Here is a 24,730-nt window from a genome sequence, read left to right on the forward strand (position 1 = left end):
TCTATTCATTTGTATGACAACTCTTACTCATCACATTGTCATTGTTAGGAGATAGATGGGGATGGGGAGTGGTAGTGTTGTGTCGTTTGCATACATCACCCCATTGCAAATGGGGCCCTTAGTTTTCGCTTTTTAGAGTAGTGTTTTGGTGTCTTAGTTTTTGGTCTCCGGTCTCTTGCCTGTGCAAGTGTCAAGTTTTTTTTGGGTTTTTCATCGAATTTGGAGAGGTCATCAAATCAATAAGGAGAAAGAATGATCAAAAGAACATTATGATGCTATGGATGTGCTCAGATAGGTCAAAGGAGTAAAAACGCAATTTTTAGGGATCAATTCTGACTACTTCCTATTTTCTAGGAAAGTTGTGCTTTTTGCTTTTTCATTTTTGGTATTTTGGGGCCAATCCAGGAAGCTGCTTTTTTGCTTTTTTATTTTTAGAAATTTCTATTTTTAGGAGTTTCTATTTTTTTGGGATGTTCGAGGTTACTTTTTTGTACAAGGAAATGAGAAAATCCTGTTTCAAATAAAGTCCGACCTCCTCAGTCAGAAATCTTGTTGAAGGTATGAAATCCACCAAGGAGAATGAAAATAAATTCCTCAGAGAAGTAAAAATATCCACTCGGAAAGAGAAAATTCACTTAGAGTTCGAATTTCCAAAATTGAAGACAAAGTGAACAAGTCCACTTGGAAAGAGAGAAAAATTTCGCTTAAGGTTCGAATTTCCCAAGTTGAAGGTTAAGACTTCAAAAATCCACAAGATAAAGAAGACAAATTCCACTTGAGGTCCAATTTTCCCGAGTATAGTGAGCAAAAAGTTTCTAAGTCCATGAAAATTCCTTGTGAGGTAAAAGGGAAAATCCACTTGGAGGCCGAATTTCCCGAGTAAAGAAGTAAGGTTAAGTTGAAAATCAACTTACAGGTAGAAGAATAATTCTTTCATGAGGTCAATTTTCTAGAAAGGAGCTAAGAAATTAAAACGAATAAAGCAAGCTTTATTGTTTTTTTGCAAATCACTTTAAAGGAAAATCAAAGCAAAAAAAGGAAAAAAAACTTCTTCACATGTCTATAAAAGAAGGGAACAACAATCATTCACTTCACAAGTTTAATTTTTCTCCAGGCAGACCTTGCAACAGCAGACTAGTGAAGGAGAAGGGCTGATCAACCAAACAAAGCCCTCATCATTTACAGGCAAAGAAGCTTCAGACATATATTCAGCCTTAGTGATCATACTTTGAGGGTAAAATCGCAAAATTTCTCCCTTTCGTCTCTGGATTTTGGGACTGAAATTTAATTTCCAGATCTATAGTGGATCGATATCTCTAAGTTCCAATTGTAATCAGACCTCCTTAAAAGGTACCATGTCTGCACCAAAGAATATGGGAGGAGGAATTAGGAAGGCTTCACAGCATTCAAGGAGACAAATCATCATCAAGATAAAGGAATCACCAATGCATACTCAAGAGAGGGAAAGAAAGAAGACCAAAGTTAGGATCCAAGACTCCAAGGAGATGAAGATGTGAATAAGGTGCAAGATGAAAAGAATATCAAAACAATCCCTATCCTCATTGAATTTCCACCAAGATCCATTGATTGCAAGTGGATACAAAGGAAACCGTGTGAGATGAGATTTAGATTGACCTAGAGTATTAAACCTTCGCAAAACATGTAAGAGAAGAAGGTGTAAAATCAGATTTCAAGTTAAGCAAAAGAGGCAAGTGCTTGGGGAATGAATTTAACAACAGAAAGGTGGTGGTTTTTATCAGATTTTTAGAGGTAGTCCTTATCAAAGAAATCAGGTTTCAAAGAGAACTTTGCAGCAAGGAGGTGAATTTTCCTAAAGAGATACAATGATGGTAAAGGCAAAGGATTCCTCAACAAGCAGGAAGGAACTACAACTACAAGGAATTTCAAGACAAGGTCTATATTCCAAGGCAGAGATGTGATTCACAAGGAGAAAGATCTCAACCGCAAGAGTTCAAAATTGCAAGAGGACGTCAAGATGCACAAGCACAAGCCAAATGCAAGTTGAGGTGGCAACTTGGTCATCTTTCATCCAATCAGGCAATTCCAAGTCAGCAAATGGAAGATATTAAATGATTTTCAATGGTTCCTATTTTCTCATTGGTTTGTGAGAAGGTGGTTGTAACAAACCCTAATTAGGTTTTTTTTTGTTAATCTTGGTCGTTGATCATAGGTCAATATGGACCGTTGCTTTGTATTGGGGCATCTATATAAACCCATTCATTTCTTAGGGAGAGATTTTGGAGTAATTGTTGTAGTGATACTTCTTAAGTAATAGACATAATTCATTGAAGTTTGGTGAATCTTTATCCACTTTTGCAAGTTAACATGGTTTCTTGGTTCTTATTAGAATAGATTTAATTTCCAAGTTGATAGATTGAATGAAGGATTGATAAAATTGCTTAATGTGGAGTTGATGTGTTAATATGTTTTTATAATTGAATGATTTTCAATTATTTTGCAAAGTTAGCGTGAACAAGTAAATGAAAACTTAACTTCTATTACTATATTCATTGTTCAATATGTCGGTGAATATAAGTGATATGAAAATCTTTTGAATTCTTTAGAAGATAGCACCGTTCTTGTGTAGTTGTTGAATTTGGTGAAACAAGAATTGGTTTAAATTCCACTTTTGCAATTTTTGTCTCCCGAGTTCATAGGTTTAGCTTAGGATTAGAATTATCTTCCTAAACCCTCACCCTTTTTTCCTTTTTTTCAAGTCTTAGTAGAAGTAGGATTGGAAAGAGCTTATTGCAAAATCATTCCAAAAAAAAGAAAGTTACAAGTGTCGGGAATCGGCAGAATCTTTAGATTGATTAACTTCTCGAACCATTACGTAAGACCCCCTTGAGATTACCAACAAATCACAACGAATCAACTAAGACTATCCGTATGCATTTGGGAACCTTGGAGTTGTCTTTGTGATCACACAATTCAGCTGTTTAGCACATAGAAGATTTTGATCAAGAGAGAATAGGATATCTCTGGGTATTTTATTCCATGTTGAATGTGCATAAAACCACACCAACGGGTAGTCATATAAGGGCAATGGATAAGTGGAATTACATTTGCACATGGTTTAGTTTGGGATTTTTAAATGGTAAATGCAAACATTCCGATTGTTTTTGAAGATCTTTAAATGACCAATTAGCTTGACTTTTCAATTGACAAAGGTTTTATCTTTTGTCGCTTGTTGAAGATTGCATGTCTCTTGCCCACTTTTATACTTTTAGTCTCCATGTGTCTATCTATTCTAATAAAGAAAACAAAAACTTAAGTGAATTTTTATTAAAGGTTATAAAAAACATTTGTTTATTTATTAATATTTATAATTTTATAAACAATTATTGACATTTAATTTATTTAAGATAATTTTTATTTTTAAAATTTAATATAATATATCTAATTGAAAATAAGAGATATGGTTTTATATTATTCAAATTTAATGACCATTTTTTTATATGAATTTGATTGGTTGAGGTATTTATTTCAAAATAAACTTTTTGGCTTTTGGATTTAATTGTGTTTGTTATTTGGCATCAATGTTTTGGATTACATTCAATGATCCATTGTCATGATGAGGATAAAAATGTGAATAAGATTGCAGAGTAGTGTATCAAGGAAAGAGGTGGAGCCGCTATTCCCAAGGGAAAAGGTATAGAAGGAAACAAAGTGAATAGAGGAAAAAAAGAGGGGGCAATTGAATTGTACAAAAATCTAAAAACTAAGATTCTAATAAAAGAGATAAAGGAAAAGATGAAAAAATAAAATAACAGAAAAGAAAAGATAAAAAGATAAATAATAGAAAAGAAAAAGAAAGAAATTAAAATAGGTTGAACTAAAAATAATAAGGGGTAAATTAAGAAGAAATAAGGGTGGGAGAAAGATGATGGTAAAAATAATATAAATAAGAACAAAAGTAAAAAACAATTGAGGAGAAAGTAAACAATTACAAAGAAGGATAGAAAGGGCTAAAAAGAACAAAAGGAATAGATCAAAGTGAAGGAGATAAAAATAGTATTTTGGAGAGAGGGGAGAAAAAGGTTAAGGAATAAAAATAAAGTATAGTTTTAATAAGAATTAGAAAAGAAGAAAAGGTATTAACAAAAAGTGAGAGGATAAATGAAGAAAGGAGAAGAGAAGGAAAATGAAGGTAGAATTAAATAGAAGAAAGCGGAGACCATGAAATAGAGAAATTAACCTTCAAGTATCAAAGGAAAAGGAGAGGTAAAGATAGAGTAATAGATAAAAACTCATAGAAAGAAGAAAAGATTGAAGATGAGAGAAAGGTACTTAGGAGACAAAATTTAGGGAAAGAAGGATGGGTGAAGGGGCAAAAATAATGAAAGAAAGAGGCTTAGCCAACAAGATGGTGTAGGGAGAGAACACAAGAAGATAAAGAGGAGACAAAAGGGAGGAAGAATGATGAGGTGTTATCAATGGATGAGGTGGGGGTTAGGTGAGGAAGAGGGGGGAAGGTAGAAGGAAATGAGGTAGAGGGAGCCAAAGAGGGGTTAGGAATAGAGGAGAAAGAGAAGGGATGAGAGAGATGGGAAGACAAGGGTTAACAAAAAGAGAAAAGAAACCAAGAGGGGGAGGACTTGAATAAACAAAACAAAGAGGGAGAGTGGATGGATAAAATGATAGATCAGTAACAATGATAGTTGGTTTGGAGAGAGTTGAGTCAAGGAAGCCAATCAAAAGTCAAATTCCATCCAACGTCTCAATTAAGATTGGTCAAGTTATTTCTAATATGGATGGCTTCTTTGAGCTCTCTTTTGAAAAAATGTCTTCATTGACAAGGACTTGGGTATCCTTAAGGTAAAATGGGTGCTTGGTGTTGTGGGAGTGTTTTGCTAGGGCAAATTTAGCAATTTGCTCATGTCTTAATTCAGTTGTATGTTACTTGATCCTAGTATTGATGAACGATCCGTTTCACCAATGTAAGGGGTCCCACAAGAGTAGACAATTTTATAGATTTCGAAGTTGAGATGAGCATCTCTAGATCTTTGGAGGAAGGAATGATATTTTTGATAGTAGAATAGGGTTTGAAGGTATGCTTAAGACCTTTCCTGTAAAGAATTTTGGAGATCTTATTGGAGATGCCTTCAATTAGGGGAGGTAGGTGACATGGACATCACTTGCAACAATAATCATAGGTTTAGGACCCTTCCATTTTTTGGATTGGTTAAATGCTTTGGTGATGTATATGTTGTGAAACCCATTCAATTTGAAAACATTTGATTTTCGTCACAAATGCCGTAAGCTCTAGTGGCTAAGTTCTTTAAGACATAATCTTTTTGGGTTGGGTGGTAATGTTAGGAAGCATGAAGGTAGAAATAAGTGTGCGTGGATTTTTAGAAGACAAAATAGGCCAGAGAGATAGCCATCATCTTGTTTGATGATAAGGATATTAAGGAAAGAGATTTGATTATTAGATTCAAGCTCTTTTGTGAACTTAATGTAGTCAACAACACTACTAAGGTGAGAGTGGAACTTTTCCAATTGTTCAGGGGCATGTGGCCAAAAAATGTTAGTGTTGTTCATAGAGCACTTCCGCCACCTAGGATTAAGGGGGAAGCAATTTAGGGCTAACTCTTCAAAATATTCCATGTACGATTAGCCACAATTGGGGATAGAGGGGATCCAATTGCAACCTCATCAAATTGCAAACAAACCACACCTAGAAGGTGAAGAAGGTGGATCTAAGGCAATTTCCAATGAGAGAAATAGTTTCATCATTGGTTTTAAGCTTGATTAGTTCAAAGGAGTCAATGATAGGGACTTTGGTGAGTAAATACACCACATCAAAGCTAACAAGGAGTTCACCATCTTCAACTTCTTCGTTTTGGGTAAACTTGACAAAATGGGTGGAGTCCTTGATGGAGGAGCCAGACTTCCCTACTAGAGGGGAGATTAATTTAGTTAGGTAGGCTACAACTCAAACTTGAACTCAAGCATGAACCTTGTGACATAGCATTTAAGTAGTTAATTTGAGCTGCAATAACATTTAATTTTGATATGGGGACTTGCATCAAATTATGGTTTTATGTAGATTTGACTTTCAGTAATTTAGACCTATATTTGAATTAGGAACACATGAGAGTTAAATCCAAATTTGAAGTTAAAGGCGCATAAACTATATGTTTGAGCTCATGAATGGAAGCTCAAACATCGCACTAAATACATCAATGAAATTGAGTCTTTCAGAATTGAAGGGTATCCATTCATTGATCTAACCATTCTAATTAGACATGCATTGAGAATTGCATGGGTCTTCTAGAAAGAGAAGAATGAGTAGGGTTATGAGAGGAGGATAGAACATCTTTCAAATTTGAGGAATTGGTTAACGTCTATGCTCAAAATGAGCTTCTACTTTGGATTTGTTTCTCAAGCAGTAGAGATGTATGAAATATAAGTTTTTCATAGTTGGAATTTTTACCCACTCTTTGTCTCTATAGGGTAATAGCTCTTTGTAGTTTCTCATGTGATTGCCTTTGCATTGGGGTACATTGATTGTGTTAGTGATTATTATTAAACTTATTGTGTTAGTGATTACCATTAAACTTACATACAATCACACATAGGATTAAAGAGGAAAAAGAAGTGGAGCCATGCAATGAAAAACACACAATACAAATCAATATGTGGCAACTACATTCATTTGATCAATGATACATATAAATACATGAGGTGGTTTAACCATTCCAAATACCACACAACCATCCCTTTGCTAATTAGCTAGGTTCCACAATGTTTCGGGCATGGGGATGGCAGTTTGGGGGGGGGCATTTTTGTGGATGGGATTAAATACATTTGTATATATATATCGGAAAATAATATATGGTAACTCAAGTTTTTACAAATTTAATTCATACATGACATCAAAATTTAAGTTTAGACATTCATGTAATGTATCAAATCTTATATCAAAATAAATTGACAATGTAGTTGACATAGTTGAGTAGTATAGTTGTAATAATTTTTTTTAAATTTTATTTAACTGTTCCAATGCAAAGTTTTCAATAGACAATAGTATAAAAACAATACTAAGTACAAGTATGCCTCATTTAGGCTATCAATATCAAAAGAGCCCATTGAATCTAGGTCAATATGTCAAGTTGAAATCTTAAGCAATCCCTATTGACTCTACTACTACTTCTAACTGCTTACCTACCAACTATTAACTTTACAAATGAGGAGAGCAAGCATTATATAGACTTCTCTTTACAAATGGATGGACAAGATTAAATTCAAATCAATGGCCAAGATTACAAGATAAATCCCTAATTAGGCTTAGTTATAACTAACTTTGCATTACATTTAATGCTTGACCAATGATAAAATTACATTTTAGGACACATGTCCAATATCGAATTTTAACCAATAGGAATCCAAGTTAGGTAAGATAAACAATATTTGATGAAGTGACAAGTGTCACTTGCTCCACCTTTAAATGAGCTAGGTTTGCTGAACTTGGACATGTTGACCTTGAGTGATGAATGGAGATGAGTTATTGCCACCTCAACTTTCATATCCTTATTAAGTCGGCCTTCTCTAATTGATTGCATCATTTTGTTCACCCATCCTCATTACACTCTTTGAGTCTTTCATGTTTTGTCTTCTCGATCTGCACTTGCCATTGTGAATGCCTTAATGTGCTTGAGGAATCCTTTACTTCATTGCTCTATCTTGATGTTGTGAGTCCTTCATTGCATCATTGTGAGGTCTTCTTCCTGGTGTTCCTGAAGGTTGACTTTGTTGAGTCCCTCTCTGCCTTGCTGAAGTGTTGTCGAGAGCTTTCCTTCCTTGTTGCAATGTTTCCTTGAAATGCTTGCAGCCTGCTTTTTCACCGTCTTCCCTAGTCACCTGCAAAATAAGCAAAGATAGCATCAAACACATATGATATAGACAGATTTGACCAACCCTAATCTAATATGCATCCTAAATGATGGTATATGGTGACTTGATCTCTGATTTCCATGTCTGATTTTGTAATGTTTAGGGGTCTGAGACCTGATTTGAATTGTGTCCTCTTGCTTGATGGAAGTCGCTGTGATATTAGATTGAATTGTTCTCTCCTTGATTGAATTCGCCCTACAAATTGATTGAATTGTCTTTGCCCTGAGGGAGATTGCTGTGATTGATCTGCTCATGAACCGGATTTGTTTGAGATCAAATGAAATGATCATCTGTCCTCTTTATAAGAAGCTTATCCCTTGATGGTTCACACTCCTAGGAAGCTGACTTGTTTATCAAAATTTAATTAATTCCATCGCTTAATGTGATTTTAGGTCTCCTTGCTGGTCGTGGATTTTAGCTGATTGTGGATTTTCACCACCCATGGACAAACTTACTTACCTCCCTCCAAGTTATTGATTGCATTGATCACTTCATCACATCATGAACTCACTTCACTTGGTACTCATTTGCTCAAACATATGGATGTTGCACTTTTCTTAAGTAGATCGTGGATTCTCTCAACCCATGGACAATTCACTTGCTTTTCCAAGTAGTTGGTTGCCTTGATCACTTTCACTCTTTCATCATACTTAGTCGCTCGCTTGATCAAACATCATGATGTTGGAAACATCCTCATCAAGTCATGGATTTTATCAACCCATGGACAAACTTACTGCCATCCACCTCCAAGTCGTTGATTTTGGAGGGTCGTGGATATTGGTGAGGCGTGGATTCCTTGAGTCCCGTTGACGTGTTTTTTATGACTACGTCGAACACAGAATAAAGTTGCCTAACGGTCACTTCACTCTCACTTGATCAAAGTATGATTGCATGCTAAGATTGCAGGAAGATCAGACAATCAACTCCAAGGTTCCTTTATGCTACGGACGTGACTCAGTTCGCTGATGTGTTTGTTGGTAATCCAAGGGGCCTTACGTTTGCATCATTCTTTCACTTCTTTGTTGTGGCTGGAACTCCATCATTGGATATGGCGATTCTGTGATGCTGCTGCTTCGAACGAACTAAAATGAACTGAAAGTAAAAGGGAAAGGGTTCAAAAGGATCTAAATCTACTCCTAAGAGCAGTGATAATGAATAGTGCTGTGGTGGACAAATTCCAAATAAACCAAGCTCTGCTTCGCCAAGTTTAACTACAACTCCGCAAGAACCGGTGCAATCTCCTGGGGATGTTAGAGGATTTTCAAATTGAGAAAGTACATTTGAATACCCAAAACGGCGCAATCCAAACGACTATCCACAATCGAACTTAGCATGAATTTAGGGGGCTCAGACTAACTTTACACTGCAACTTACAATCAGCAAGATGCAAAAAGTATGAACCATCGAAATTCATCAGACACCATTACATTCTCCATTGAAATCAAAGCACTATACTACTTGTCCTTTAAGTGAGGAAGGTGAAACCATGCAAGTCTTGAAAAAATAACTTAAGTGGACACCATCAAAGAACAATGTTTCATGGTTATTATCTCAAAACTTATTGCAACAATTTCATACAAGGCTCCCCCCTTTACAAATGAGGGGGGTTACCCCTTTATATAGGCCTCAGGCCATGATTACATGCAAACCCTAATTAGGGTTTTCCTTAAAAGATTCTCCACTCAAGATGCAACAAGGTGGGAATCTCAAATCAATAACCCATCATGCCCATATACAATTAATTCAAAAGTACCCAAAATAGCATCCATTGCGCATTAAATGCACCACCTCCTTCAAATTTGCTCAACATGCGTTGAACATTCATCCATGCAAAAATCACCCCATTATGTCATAAATGATCCATCATTTCCACATGTGGCGGCTGCATGCAAAAGGAATCTGCCATAAATTCAACATGCAATGACCAGGTCGCCATTTGGTCAAATATTTTGGTAATGAATGCGCCACTCTACTGCCACGTGTTCAATAGATCCTCGCCATGCAAGTGGACCCTGCCGTCGTATATCCGCTCCTGCACATCTGGAATTATTGGAGAGGGAAAATTCAATTCAGGAAGAATTTTCTTGAAGTCTCTTCAACTTTCCTTGCTCAGAGAAGGTTTTTCATCAATTCTGCACATTTCCTATTTTTTAGGAAAATTTCCAAATTAGGGTTCTACGGTCCAGGAGAGAAAATTCTCCTACGAATCCAAATCTGTAAAAAGTTTTGAAATTTGGATGTGATTTGATGCCCGGGAATGAATTTTTAAAAACTTTTCCTGGGGGAAATTTCTTGTTTAGTTCATCCCTGATTCCTTCCTTGCCTTAGAAATTTTATCTTCAATTCATCCTTGGATGTGATTTCTTGTTGTGGAGGAATTCTCCTTTGGAAAGAAATTTGTTCCTTACCCTTTCTTGGAATTTCTTCTTCTTGGGTGCAATTCTTCCCCGATGAAGGAATTCATCTCTTTGTGCACTGCCCATGAGAAGATCATTTTAGCTCACTCCTGTGTTCCTAGGTGGCATTCTACACTTGGTGAGGAATTCATTCAATTACATGGATTCCTTGCATCCCTCTATCTGGCGCTCCTTCACTCACTTGGGCGCTAAGATGCCTTGGTCAAGGATTCTTGCAATTTGCCTGTTTCTCCATGCACTCTTCATTCTGGCGCCCTCCACAAGGCTGGGGCGGAAATTCCTCCGGAGGAAGGAATTCATTGTTTTGTGAATTGTCCGTGTCTTCTTTTCAACATCCCTATTTTTTAGGGATCCTCCTAAAATTTAGGAGCTAGGTTCATTGGATGGAAAATTCTGCCACTATTCCGAATCTATAACAATTTCCTCATTCCAGCGAGATTCGGTGTCTAAAAATAGCAAATTCAAAAATTTGCCTGAGGGGAATTTTATTTTCTATTCCTCCTTGACCCCTTGGATTCCATGCCTTAGGCAAAATTTCAACCTTTTAGCTTGGGCGTTGAATTCACTGTGCTTTGGAATTTTCACATTTTTCACATCTTCCATGGGTATGTCCAGTTTGACGCCTAAGTCCACATTTGGGCGGATTTTTCATCTGGCCAAAGATTCATGGAATTTTCCTTCTATCCATGGGAATCCCATTTTGGCTCCCTTCCTCATGTCTTGGCGCAAATCACACTTAGCCAAGGATTCATGGATTTTTCCGCCTGTCCTTGCCTGACCCATTTTGGCGCCCAACTGCATACTTGGGCGGAATTTTGCTTATGCCATGGATTCATGGGATTTTCCATTTGTCCTTGCTTGCCTCAGTTTGGCGCCCAATCACTTCCTTGGGCATATTCTTCATGCATGGAGGATTTTGATGCTTTTCACAAGTTCCAGGCTTTTCGTCAGGATATATATATGTCAGGATGTTTGAGAGTGGTTTCAGGTCCATAGGAATCATAATGCAAATTTTGGATTTTGGAAGATCTTTAAAGTTTTCAGACTTAGTCAAATTTTAGGCCATTTTCAGATCAGGATGACATTGGTGGATTGATGTGAATTTTTGGACTTGGATGATTTTGCATGCTTTCCTCTTCTAGAATAGGAGTTCCAAACAACCATTTTTTGATCCAACTTGTCTGCCTTCTGAATCTTCCAGATTTAGAAATGGTCTTTAGGAACGTTTAGTCTTCAGCGTCTTCAGAGATATTCAACTTCTTCAGAGATATTCAGCTTTCAGTGTTTTCCTATGAGGATCTTGCCAAAAATAGATTTTCCCAAATAGTAAGTGTTTGAAAATGTCAAGGTTTGGGCAAAATAGGTCAGAAAAGCACTTACTAAAAATAGAAACTTACTAAAAATAGAACTTACTAAAAATAGTAAGTTTGATTTTTGGCAAAATTAGACCAATCCAGGACTCAGTAAAATCCCTAATAATAGGAACTTTCTAAAAATAGAAAGTTGCTCCCTTTTGGCTCAAATTTTACTGGGAGGTTCCTTGAAGGGTCCTAATTCCAGTCGTATGTTCAGTTTCTTCAAAACCCTAACAGAAACCCCTAAAATCTAGGACAAAAGGCATAAACCCAGAAAAAAGACAAAACATGCCCTAGACTTCACCAAACTTGCTCAAACGAAAAGCAGATTTAATCAATATGGCCCCCAAACACTTGCAAAGCAGAGAGACTTACGAGACTGCTGCGAAAAGACCCCAAAAACGCAAGCCAAAAGACCGGGAGGGCCTAAAAAGTAGGGGGGTCCCCATTTGGAATTGGGCGATGTGTGAAAACGTCACAACAAGTCCATGGATGGTCATCATCATCCAAACTTATAAACTCCAACACTTAGCCAAGTAATTCATCTTCATCATACTTTTGATCTCCATTCTCCAAGTTAAGGATTGAATGAGTTCTTTTCTTATTCACTTCATGGATCAACCTTGCCATTTTCATGCTTGAGTCATGAATTTTAGCACCTTATGGATGTGCTCAAGTCATGGATTGATCATCATCATTCACCCTCATCAAGATTTCGCCATTCAACCTACCTCAAGATAAGCTTAGCATCACTCATCAAGACTTAGGGATAGCACAACTCCCACTCATCATTATTGCCTTCAAAGATCTTCATGGACTCCGTTAGGTCATGGATTTTGGCAACTCAGGACAAATTTGCTCATTTACCCTCTCAAGTCGTGGATTTTGGCTAATCTTTCATTTGATCATGAAGTCATGAATAAAATCGTTCACTTCAGCTTTCACTCACCTTTGATCATTAGAAGCACCTTATTTGTGGAATTTAAAGGTTCAAGGTTGAATTTGATCATTGCAACTCTCACTCAACATAACCTTCTTGACCTCCATGTTGTGGATTCAGCCTGGGCATGGATTCCTCGTGGTCGTGGGTTTTCGTGACTCATGGACAAACATCAATTTGATTGATTCATTGTTTACTCAAGTCAAGGAAATGCTGACTCGATCACATCCTGGCAATCAAGGCACTGCACTTCTCACAAGCAAAAGGTTAAAGACACCAAAATTATTGCCAAGCTATACGACTAAGCTAAGACAACTACACTACCAAGCAAAAAGTGGGGTTCCCATTTGCAATGGGGTGATATGTGAAAACGTCACAACAATGACAACAGTTTTGGGCTGATTGGATATATAGATGTTGATTGGGCAGGATCAATTGACACTTAGTGGTCTAATATTGAGTACATCTTCTCCTCGGGTTTATGAGTGGTTTATATGGTGCAACCTTGAGGGTTTTCAAGTTCCTAGATGTGAACATTTGGTTTGTAGATTGATTAATTCTTTTTACAGACTTAAGCATGCTTCTCAAACCCTTGGTATCTCAAAATTGATAAACATCTCAAAGATTCTAGATTTAGGAGTCAATTTGATGAAAAAATTGATGTCAAAAGCAATGGTAATGATATTGTGATTGTTATTGTATATGTTGATTATCTTGCCATCACAGGAAGCACAAACATTATAGTTCAATGAGTAAAATCAGAATTGTATGAGGATTTTGACATTATTGCCAAGGAATTGAGTTTTGGTAGTTTGATAATTGTTTCTTCATGGTTCAAATCAAATATGCCGTAAATATTTTGGAACATTTTGGGATGACAACTGACAACTAATATTGTACACCTATGTAGGTTAGGCTGATGTTAACATTTGATGATTCATCTCTGATCAATAAATCATTCTACAGATGGTGGGCATTTTGTATGTTTTACATCCACTAGGCTGGATCTTTGCTTTGTTGTTAGCAATTTCTCAGTTTTTATCAAAACCAAAACTTTCTCATTGGGTAGCTGCAAAGTTAGTTTTGTGGTACGCCAAAAACACTCTTGACTTTGGCATGTGTTATCAAAGGACAACAATTTTGGGCTTATTGAATATATAGACTTTGATTGGGCGGGAGCAATTACTACTCAATGGTCTAATATTGAGTACATCTTCTCCATGGTTTTAGGAGTGGTTTCACGGCAAAGTGAGCATTAACAAATCATATCCTTATCTTCACTAAAACTGAATACAAAGCAAATGTGAGTGCTAGTTGTGAAGAGGTTTGGTTATTAAGGATTTTGATAGATTTTCAGTTTCCCCAATATATTCCTACTTTGCTTTTTTCTAACAAGGAGTATTGAAGTTTATGAAGAATCTAATGTATCAGGGTTGAATCAAACACATCAAGATTCATTATTGCTATATTTGACAACTAATGTATTGTGAAGACATTTCTCTTCATTTTTGCACTTCTCAAGAACATCTTGCTGATTTACTGACTAAATCTCGTGAACCTGTGTATCTCTTTAAATTAACGGACAAACTTGGTGTTGTCTTTGGTTTAGTCATTAAGGTGGGTATTAGAATATTGGTTTGATATTATAATACATTTTATGTATACACTTGTTTGTAATAAGTTGTTGTAGTAAGTTTGTTATGACTTCCATTAATTTTTAGACTACACTATTTTTTTTTTTAATAAGTAAATAGCTACAGAGGGGCAGCACCCTTGTATTAAAAAAGAAGGAGAATCCAAGGCCTGATTCAATAAGAGCGGTAGGGGGAAAGAATCAAGAAGAAAACCCCTTACCATAGCTCTAATCCATGGAAAAGAGAAATCAACACAGGACTGGATGAGGACAACAATATACTGACCTCTTAAGGACGCAAAGGTCATAAGACAAAAACAAACAATCTCAAAAGGCAGAGAGACCGGAGGGCTTAGAGTCAACTGGAGTCACAGAGAGGCATCAGAAGCATCATCCACGAGCGCATTGGCCGCATCTAAGACAATGGGACATTCAGGGCCACAATTCAAATGAGCTGTCGATTCTGCCTTCTCCTTAGGGAGTTGATAGTCGTTTGGATACCATTCTTCACCCAGCCCAAACCCCCAGTCGTTTCCATCCACCAGATCACCATTCTCAAGGATCCCGAGGTCATCAGTCACCGCTAGATCTTCACCACAGAGAGAAATTGCCCTCTAATTCGACATGAAACCGCTTTGTATACCAGCCGCTTTCGGAAGGAACTCAATGTTCCTAGAGCTGACGGGCCAAGTTGCTTGGAAGGATACAAAATCCAGAGAATTAACAATCACAAGCTTCTTCACCTCCGCTCCATTGCTAAGTGACATATAGTAGTTTTGGGGAAGTGAAATTCTGAGATTGGCATCAATATTGTCCAATACAACATCTATTTCCCCAACAAGCGGTGCTTGAACATCATTTGGGTTAGCAGTTTTGTTTGCTGCTTACTAGTCCCCATGTAGATTAATATTGCAAGAAAAAAGGCTGGAATATTAGCATTGGCTCTGTAATTGTGATAAGCCATAAGAAATTCCTTTCCCAGGATCCGCTTTAAGCTGTGGAGAATGAGAGGATGTCGAGAGAAAAGGACCTCTTGTAGACGCTTTTCCGTGATTTTGCCCGGGAAAGCCATATGTCGACAAGTAGCTTCGAGGAGGATTGGGGTCTTGTTGACGTGTATTTTGTACACTGCCTAACATAGAATAAAATACCCAAGGGTACCTTATCCTCTCTTGAATAAAGCCTCTGATTGCTGAAGATGTCGCAAAAAAGGATCAATCAGGATGACTCCAAGGTTCTTTGATGTAGGGTCTCTACGAGTGGATAAGCACCAGTGGTCGTTGTGAATGCTGTTTCATCAAGGGGCCTTATGTTTCCGTTCAGGAACAGAGTTTCCTAAAACTAACAAGTTCTCAAAAAGATCAAAAGGTTGGGTTTTCAAGAGATAGATTCTAATCTAATCCTAAGAATGACTCTATGTAGGCTAGACTTGGTAAGATTCGACCAATTTCAGTATCGCCAAGGAATTACAACTCTACTGAGATTGATGCGATCTTCTAAGGTGATTATTGATTTTCAAATCATCAAGAATCATAGACACTACCATGAAGGTACATATCAATAGTTCAATGATGATTTGAAGGTTTAAGTAATCCAAATATCTCCAGTTGACCACACAAGGCGTTCTTACCATCAGTAAGAAGTTAGTGGTTTGGAACGTGAATCTCACCAAAGATCAAGCCCAACACTTAGTCCTTCAAATTTAAATACTACTTCGACCAAGAATGATTCAAGAAAGTAAGCAACCATGAAAATAGCCACAAGAATTGCAATAAAACACCATAACTTCAATATTTTATTGATCTCAAAGCCAAAATAGACAACAATTGCTTGAAATTCTCTCTTCAAAACTCAATCTTGCTACAAAATAACTTTCTTCTTTCGAAAAGCTCTAATTCTTTCTGCTATTCTCTATCTATATCTATCAAAATGAAAATGAGTGAGGGTATATATAGCATCCTCAATTACAATGAACGGCCCAGATCAAAAGAAGATCAACGGCTGAGATTTTGACACCTAAACCCTAATTAGGGTTCTATTACAAAAAGTTCCCCTTTTATTGAACAATATTAAATGCATAGCCAAATATTTAATTGGCACAAAAATCTAGGAAACATAGACCAATGATAATTAAGGTGCCACATCATCTATAACAACCTCTCTTCTAGAACCTTGTTCCCTTTCCTCCAAAGTAAAAGTCATAGATATGTTCTGTTCTCTCAACTTTTGATGTTGCACATCAACCCATCTGCGAGTATAAGACAAAACTGGAGCCATCAAAGCCTTTAAGTCAAAAACCTCAGGCTCATTCCAATCTATCTTTACTGCTTTGTCTTCTCGGTCATAAGATGATTGGAGATGTCTGCCACTGTCCTGAGCTTGATCGGCCACTCTGTAAACTTTGCATTTCCTGATGAGATCTAAAGGTATCCTGGAATGCATCTTTCTTTTCACTTCTAAATCATCTGAGAGATTCATCAAAAAGTCCTCTATCTGAAATTCATGCTTGTACTTTCTACCAATTGTTTCTTCTATATACCCATAAGGATCAAAGTTCTCTCTCAAGGCAAAGAATGAAAATGAATATAAGGCCAATTCTTTCTCTGCATCATCCATGGCTAGAGCATTAGGACATACCTCAACTGAATTCCCTAGTATGATAGGCACAGGAACTCCATTTCCATGCCTGTGTCTGAATGCCTTTGCATAAGCTGCCAATTGCCTAGTCACCTCCAGTAATACTATTCTGTCTGTCGGATATCTTGGCAACATATATGGAGGTGAAGGACACCTATGAACTCTAATATATGTAAATTTCTGGAATTGGATAAACCAAGCACCATACCTCTTCACAAGCTCTTGTGCATCTTGAGACATCTGATTGTGAATCCCGCCTTGCAATGTCCTGGTGATGTTCATTGTGAAGGTATCATTAACTAACTTGTAGTTACTTCCAGGTGGGTGATGCAAATGAACATAAGATTCACAAACTCTGACTTCCCCGGGCCCTCTTCCGATCACTCCTCTGTGAGGTAGTCCTGCATATTCAAAACTCCTGATCAAGGCATATATGATGTACGAGCTCATGTGGAATGACTTGGTAGCCTTCAGTCTTCTCAACTGCACGTCCAAGCAATGGCTAATAATTCTAGCCCAATGAATTGTTCCTTTCCCTTGAACTATCACTTGGATGAAGTAGAACATCCACTTCTCAAAATAGAAGGCTTGAGGAGCCCCTGTAACTCGATTGAGTAAAGTTATCAAATCTCTGTACTCCTCCTGGAAGTCGATCCTATGTGGTGTGTTGGGAATCTTGCTCAGGCGAGGACGACTTTTGAGTAACCAATTCTTGTTGATGATGCTCAAGCAGGTGTCTGGATCATCTTCGTACATGGATCTAGCTCCTTCCAAGCTTTTGTAAATCATATCTTTATGTTCTGGCAGGTGGAGAGCTTCACTGATAGCCTCTTCTAAAAGGTAAGCCAAAGTGTTTCCTTCCTTGGACACGATTGATCTTGATTGTGGGTCATAATGGCGGGCACACTCGATCATCAGCTCATGACACTGGACTGCTGGAGGGAAGCCGACCGCCTTGATAATGCCACTTTCAATTATTCTCCTTGCGATAGGTGATGGCTTTCCAATGTAAGGGACGTCTCGAAACTTCTTCACACTGAAGTTTCCCAAGTTGGTATCTCCAATGTTACTCCACTTTGACACGATCTTGGTCTCCAATTCTTCATTCTTTTGATCTTCCTTCATGAGGGCTGGACGACTGGTGGATGCTCCTGCCTTTGGGGTCGCCATCTTGACACCTACACAACATTTCATAATGAGCAATATATCTTGCAATTTAAACATATAGAGTAGAATCAAGTTTTAAATTTAGGAAACTTCATGATAGATCTTTGAATTATCATTTCCTAAATATAACTATGCAATTGGAAATTCAAAATTCAAAATTTCAACATTAAACTAGGAAGATCTCGCCATACCTCCACTTGAGAACTAATTCTAAGAAATAATGCAAGATTAGGCAAGTTCGCTAGGCAAAATGTGGATCGAGGCTCTCCCTTCAACAAAATGGTCTTCCTCTAGACTTCGCAAGCATTAACTTTACCACCTCTAGCCTCCAACCAAATTCGCTCCCTCTTAAATCAAACTTCGCACTCCTCCTTGGACCAGATTTCGCACCTTTATTGCTTCTTCAAATCGCACTTGAATGGATGATTAAATGATGGATTAAAATGCTTCAAAACACCACAACTATATAGGTGCTCATTACCTCATTCCTCATAGGCCGACTTGGTGAAAATAGGCCAAAAAATAAACAAAATTTAATAAAAGAAGAGGCCGACTTTTATAAAAAATATTTAAAATAATACCCCAAGCGCTCTATTTTTAAATTTAATTTAATAATAATTAATTTTAAATGCCTTTATAATTAAAAATTTTGATTTTTTAAAAGGCTTAAATTAATTATTAAATATCAACGCACCTTCATTAAATGCCAACTTAATTAGAATATTTCAAGGTTTTAGCGAATTTGGCATTTAATAGGAATTTTTTCAAAGTACGTGCTCAAGCATGGGAAAATAGTAGACATGAATAACATCGCTCTGGTCCCTTGGAGAGGGACAGGAGCGCCCATACATTTTGACCTTGCATTTCTAGTTTTTTTACGTTCAAAATCCCAACCTTGACGTTCAAAATCGCACTCTAGCTCGGAATTTTGAGTTTAGTTTATGTGACCTTTGGAAGGAGCTTGCTTTAAAACATTTTCGCCCTGGTCCCTTGGTGAGGGACAGGAGCGATCCCACCTTTTGTCCTTGATTTCCAAATTGCCAATTCATGATGTGATGTAAGCAATGATCCTTATTGCTCGTTCTATGCATGCTTAACTCGTTTCTCCAAGGCAACATAGACTCTCCAAAGGTTTTCGCCCTGGTCCTCCAGTGAAGGACAGGAGCGATTTTGTTCTTGAGCCTAGGATCGTTGATTTTTGGGATCAATTCTTTGTTCATCGTCCTTCGAAAGATATTTCCTATCTTGTATCACCTTGCCTTGGCGTGGCCTTGGAAGGAAATGATTGATTTTATGAAAAATCGCCCTAGTTCTCCAGTGAAGGACAGGAGCGCTTTTTAGCTTATTGCACACACTCTTGATCATATCAACCTCGAATTACCTTCAAGGCGTAAAACGTCATTCCTTATTCCATCTTGAGTCTTGGAAACGAAAGTAGCATTCCAAAATTAGGCATATTTGAAGATTTCGCTCTGGTCCCTTGGTGAGGGACAGGAGCGCCTTAGCCAATTTTCATTAAGTTTCGTGGTCTTTGCAACTTCATTCTTCCTTGAAGCATTTTAAATATCATCGCCATCTTGTGCCTTGGCCTGTATTCGTCCCAATTTGGAGGGGAAGACTTGATAATGTGTTTTTCGCCCTGGTCCCTTGGTGAGGGACAGGAGCGCTTTTGCCATTATGAGCTCACTTGTGTTTTGCAAACTTTCAAAATTATCTTCAATGGATCGATTACGCCTTCCTTCCTTCATCTCAAACTTGAAACTCACGTTACCTTTGCCAAGAATTTGTCTCTTGAGGAAATCGCTCTGGTCCCTTGGAGAGGGACAGGAGCTTTCTTTGAAAATCGGTCTGGTCCCTTGGAGAGGGACAAGAGCGCCTATTGCAACTTGGGTTGATTTTCTCCTTTGTAGGCCACTCAAGTTATATTCAACGAATAAAACATACTTCTCTTGACCTCCTCAAATCGCGAAATCACTTAAATCTTGTGAGGATAATGCAAATTCGGAATTCAAGCTCCGGTCCTTCAGTGAGGGACAGGAGCGATTTTGCCTTTATAAGCCAAAATATCCAAAATTTAGGTCTTCAATCACTTCACAAGGCATAATTAGGTCATCTCCAAGGCCGGGAACCAATTATCAAGCCATCAAAAATTTGGTCAAAATTTACCTAGACAAAATATACAATTTTATCCTCAAAATGCTGGCACTTAGAAAACTTTGAATTTACCCCAAAAGAACCCCGACTTAACCTAAGACAACCCTAACTTCAGTAAACAATCTTCAGGAGGATGCGCAATAACCTTCAAAATTTGACTGGACTTCGGCTTGAAAACATCCAAAAGAAACCCCTATGGCTTAACCCTAGTCCAGACGACTCACTCACTTAATCAAAACCCTAAAAACAGAGAGAAGAAAAGGCAAAACAAAAGCGAAAAGAGGGGGTCCCCATTTTAATGGGGCGATGTGTGAAATGGTCACAACAGGTCTCCATACTGAGTTGCCAAGAGAGGAAAGCAAAATATGGTGGAAAGAAGGGGTATTCCTTTATTAAATAGCAAGGAATCGAACCAGAGAATACGACACCCTGCACTTGCCTCTCCAATAAATGCCTACACGCGTGAGCAGCCGGTATCCGACTAACCATCTACTCCAAAACTTCTCAACTTGATGCCGACCGACTTTAAGCATCAAGTGATCATAAACAAATCTTGAAGGATACAGTTGTAACTGGATACTCAAGTACACTTGTATTAAATAGCCACGAGCCAAATGCTGGCACTCATCAATAGTGCCGGCAATGCGTCACATCACGATGATAAGAGGAGACCTTAACCGGTTAACAAGGCAGCCGATTGATCTTTTCACCGAAAACAAGACCAAAAGGTGGAGGGGGAATCACGGCTACTGGGGAGTAGAGCACCGGTTTGCTCCACAACCGGAGGGGGCAGATAGAAACGGAGAGCGCACACCTATCAAGAGACCCACCGGTACGTGCCATATTCAAAGGACCCAACCTAAGTGAGGAGAGCATGTCAATCGGTCCAACAAAAAACATCATCGGTGGATCTTTAGGGGGGGTCACTAACGGTTATAGCCAATTTAGAAAGTCTATCGGCTTCACCATTGCCTTCTCTGTAGATATGGCTAACCCGGAATTCATCAAAGGTAGCTAGCAACACCAGGATCGGTTGAAGCCACTGGTTAAGGCGCCAACAAGGGGTGCTATTGCAGCCGATTGCGTTAATGACATTTAATGAGTCACCCTCCAAATGAATTTTCTGCACCCCAAGCTCCTTCCCTAGCTGAAGACCTCTTAATGCCGCTCTGAATTCCGTTTCATTATTAGTAGCCACTCCAATCTTTTCGGAGATTTCTTTTATACAGAGACCATCAAAGTCCCTAAGAATGCAACCAATACCACTTTGGCCCGGATTGCCTGCAGAAGCACCATCAAAGTTTACCTTGCTCCACCCAACCGCTGGTGCGTCCCAAATCACCCCCGCTCTTGGATTGGTCTGATCCACCAGAGAGCTCAGACCGAAAATCGGAGGGATGAGTAGGTTTGGAAGAGCCATCTTAATCTTACAATCCCAGTCCGTGAACAAATTTTTCTTAAGTGTTTTGGATTGGGCCGCCACATTTAGGAGCTCAGTCAGGTGGTTCTCAATTTTCGCACAATGAGACTGAGGGCCCATATCTTTACCGTGGAAGATTCTACGGTTCCTTTCTTTCCAAATTTGCCAAATCAGAAGTGATGGGAGGATGAAGAGCAAATCAGAAAAAACTGCCTTTCCTACCGGTTTAGGCCATTGCAAAAACCATTTGTCCAGCCCTGTTGGGAAGGGGCGGAATAATCTCAGTTTTTCCATGAAATACCACCAACAATGATTGGAGAATTTGCAATGGAGAAGAAGATGATCTACAGTCTCTTCCTGATCTAGACATAAAGGAAATCTACTGAGTCCATTGATACCCATTGAATGGAGCCTTTCTTGAGTTAAGATTTTCCTCTGGCAGGCCAACCAGGCAAAGGAACCTGCTTTGGGAAGGAGATGTTGATGCCAAAATAGATTAACAGGCCAGTCTTTTTTGTCTATAGCCGCTTCTTTCAGCTTGTAGCCAAAGCATACCTTGTATTTTCCATCAGAGGAGCCGCACCACCTAATAATATCCTTATCAAGGGAAGGGAAAATAATCCTTTTGTTGAGAATGTCAGTAAATAAGTCCTTCTGAAACTGATCCAAGTCCAGCTCGTCCAAGGAGTTCCATTTCCATTTAGAAATACCATTTTCTAGGATCGGATAACCATAATCACAAATATTATGCCCCCAGAGGCGACAAGTTTCCTCCATAACAGGATGTAGAGAGGGGTTGTGACATAGGGCAGCTTCACCCGACCAAGAATCAAACCAAAAGGAGGCATCCCTGCCATTCCTGACCTCCCAGGTAACCTGATCGCTTATGATTTCCTTGCTGTCCCAAATGAAATTCCAGATAGCCAAACCCCTGGGAGGGTTGTTGATAGTCAGAATCCTCTTAGGTTCTAGGGAGTCCAGATATTTATGTTTCAGGAGCCTTGCCCATTTTTGCTTCCCGCCGCTACAGATTTCCCAAACCAGTTTAGCACCCATTGCTAAATTCATAATTGATATTTGGCGAATACCGACGCCACCTACCATTTTTGGTTGACAGATCTTTTTCCAAGCTATCAGGGGAAATTTACCTTTATCATCCGACCCATTCCAAAGGAAATTTCTCATTAGAGAAATCAAGTCATCTTCAACTGCCACCGGTAATCGTAGGCAAGCCATGGAAAAAATCGGTAGCGCTGAAAGGACCGACTTTATCATAGTGAGTTTCCCAGTAGAAGATAACCACTTGCCTTTCCAAGTTGCAAGCTTGGATTTGCACTTATCAATGAGGTGCTTCCAGTAGTGAGCTCTGTTACTACCAATGAAGAGCAGGGTACCAAGAAATTTCCTTGGGAAATTAGCAACTTTGAGATTGAGAATCCTTGATAATACCGTTTGCAAGTTGAGTAGAGTGCTGACAAAAAACACTTCAGATTTGTGCCAGTTGATTTTCTGTCCAGAAGCCAAACAGTAATCATCAAGGCAAGTTTTGATTGATCTGGCTTCTCGCCTATAGGCCGATCCAAATAGAATGGCGTCGTTTGCAAACTGAAGATGAGTCGTTTTTTCAACCCCTGTTGCCACATTAACTCCAACCCAACGACCATCTTGCTGGAGAGCTCTTATGGATCGACCTAAAACTTCAGCCATTATGATAAACAGAAAGGGTGATAATGGATCACCTTGTCTAATACCTCTTGTCGAAGAGAAGAAACCGTGGGATGAACCATTGACTAGAATAGAGAATTTGGGGGAAGAGAGACAACTCGTGACCCAAGTGAGCCATTCCTTGTAGAAGCCAAATTTATTGAGAACATCAAATAAGAAATCCCTGTCCACCATGTCATAAGCTTTCATGATGTCCAGTTTTAAAATCATACAGGAGTCCTTGGTTTTCCTTGCTGTGTGGAGTGTTTCATGAGCAACAATGATACCATCTACAATGGATCTTCCAGGGGCAAACCCACTTTGTTCCTCTGATATGATGTGCTTAAGGAGGGGCTTCAATTTGTTAGCTATGATCTTTGTTACAATCTTATATACAGTATTGCATAGAGCGATAGGCCTAAAGTCACTCATCTGTTGTGGGTTCTGCTTCTTCGGAATTAGAGTCAAAAAGGTGTGATTGATGGCCCCTAACATAGTGATCTTCTTTCTTGATTCTTCTACAGCAAGGTGTAAATCTTGAGCAATGATATCCTAGTAATGATGGAAGAACGTGACAGGGAAGCCATCTGGGCCAGGAGTCTTATCTGGTTTCAATTGGAGGGTGGTTTTCCTTCATCAATAGAAATGGGCGTACAGAGAGCTGTATTTTGATTAGCAGAAATGATGGATGGGATTGAGTTCAGAATTCTGGTTCTTGCTTCATGATTGATCTGACGGTCACCATTCAACAGAGAGTCAAAGAAACTTATAGCTTCCTGTGCAATGTCCTCGTAATTCTTGACAGTGACACCATCTGATCTCATAATCTCCGATATTTTGTTTCTCTTTCGATTGGCAATGGCCAACCGGTGGAAGAATTTAGTGTTTTTATCTCCTTCCTTTAACCATAACTCCCTTGATTTTTGCCGCCAGTGGATTTCCTCACATCTAAGGATTTCTTGTAGGTCAGATTTGAGAGAATTTTCTTTGATGAATAGCTCCTGAGTCATTCCTGAAGACGTAATAGAGTTGGTTAAATCTGCCAGTTCAACCTTAATTCTTAATTTCTCCATATGAATATTCTTGAAGTGGTTATTATTCCATTCCTTGATCTTAACCTTAATATACTTGAGTTTTTTATTGAGAATGAGAAGTCTCGAATGATTCCTAAATACCGGCTCATTCCACCAAGCCGCTATAAGATCATGTAGTTTAGCCACTCTGAGCCACATTTTCTCAAATCGGAACGAAGTACCTCCCTCCGCTTGAGCCAAGGCAACCTCCAGACAGATCGGGTAGTGATCTAATCCGGTGAGTGATAGAATCAATGATTCTAAGGCTAGATTTTGGCCTAGCCAATCACCAGAAACAAGGAACCGGTCA

The 24,730-nt window shown here is 38.5% G+C and overlaps 1 protein-coding gene across 1 annotated transcript in view; it reads left to right on the forward strand.

The window, feature by feature from the left end:
- The window catches only part of LOC131041814 (protein EXECUTER 2, chloroplastic), a 77,690-nt gene that overhangs the window by 23,851 nt on the left and 29,109 nt on the right, over positions 1-24,730 (forward strand). The gene's annotated exons all lie outside the window — the stretch shown is intronic.

Source organism: Cryptomeria japonica, chromosome 7, assembly GCF_030272615.1.
Source record: "Cryptomeria japonica chromosome 7, Sugi_1.0, whole genome shotgun sequence".
NCBI classification, from domain to species: Eukaryota; Viridiplantae; Streptophyta; class Pinopsida; order Cupressales; family Cupressaceae; genus Cryptomeria; species Cryptomeria japonica.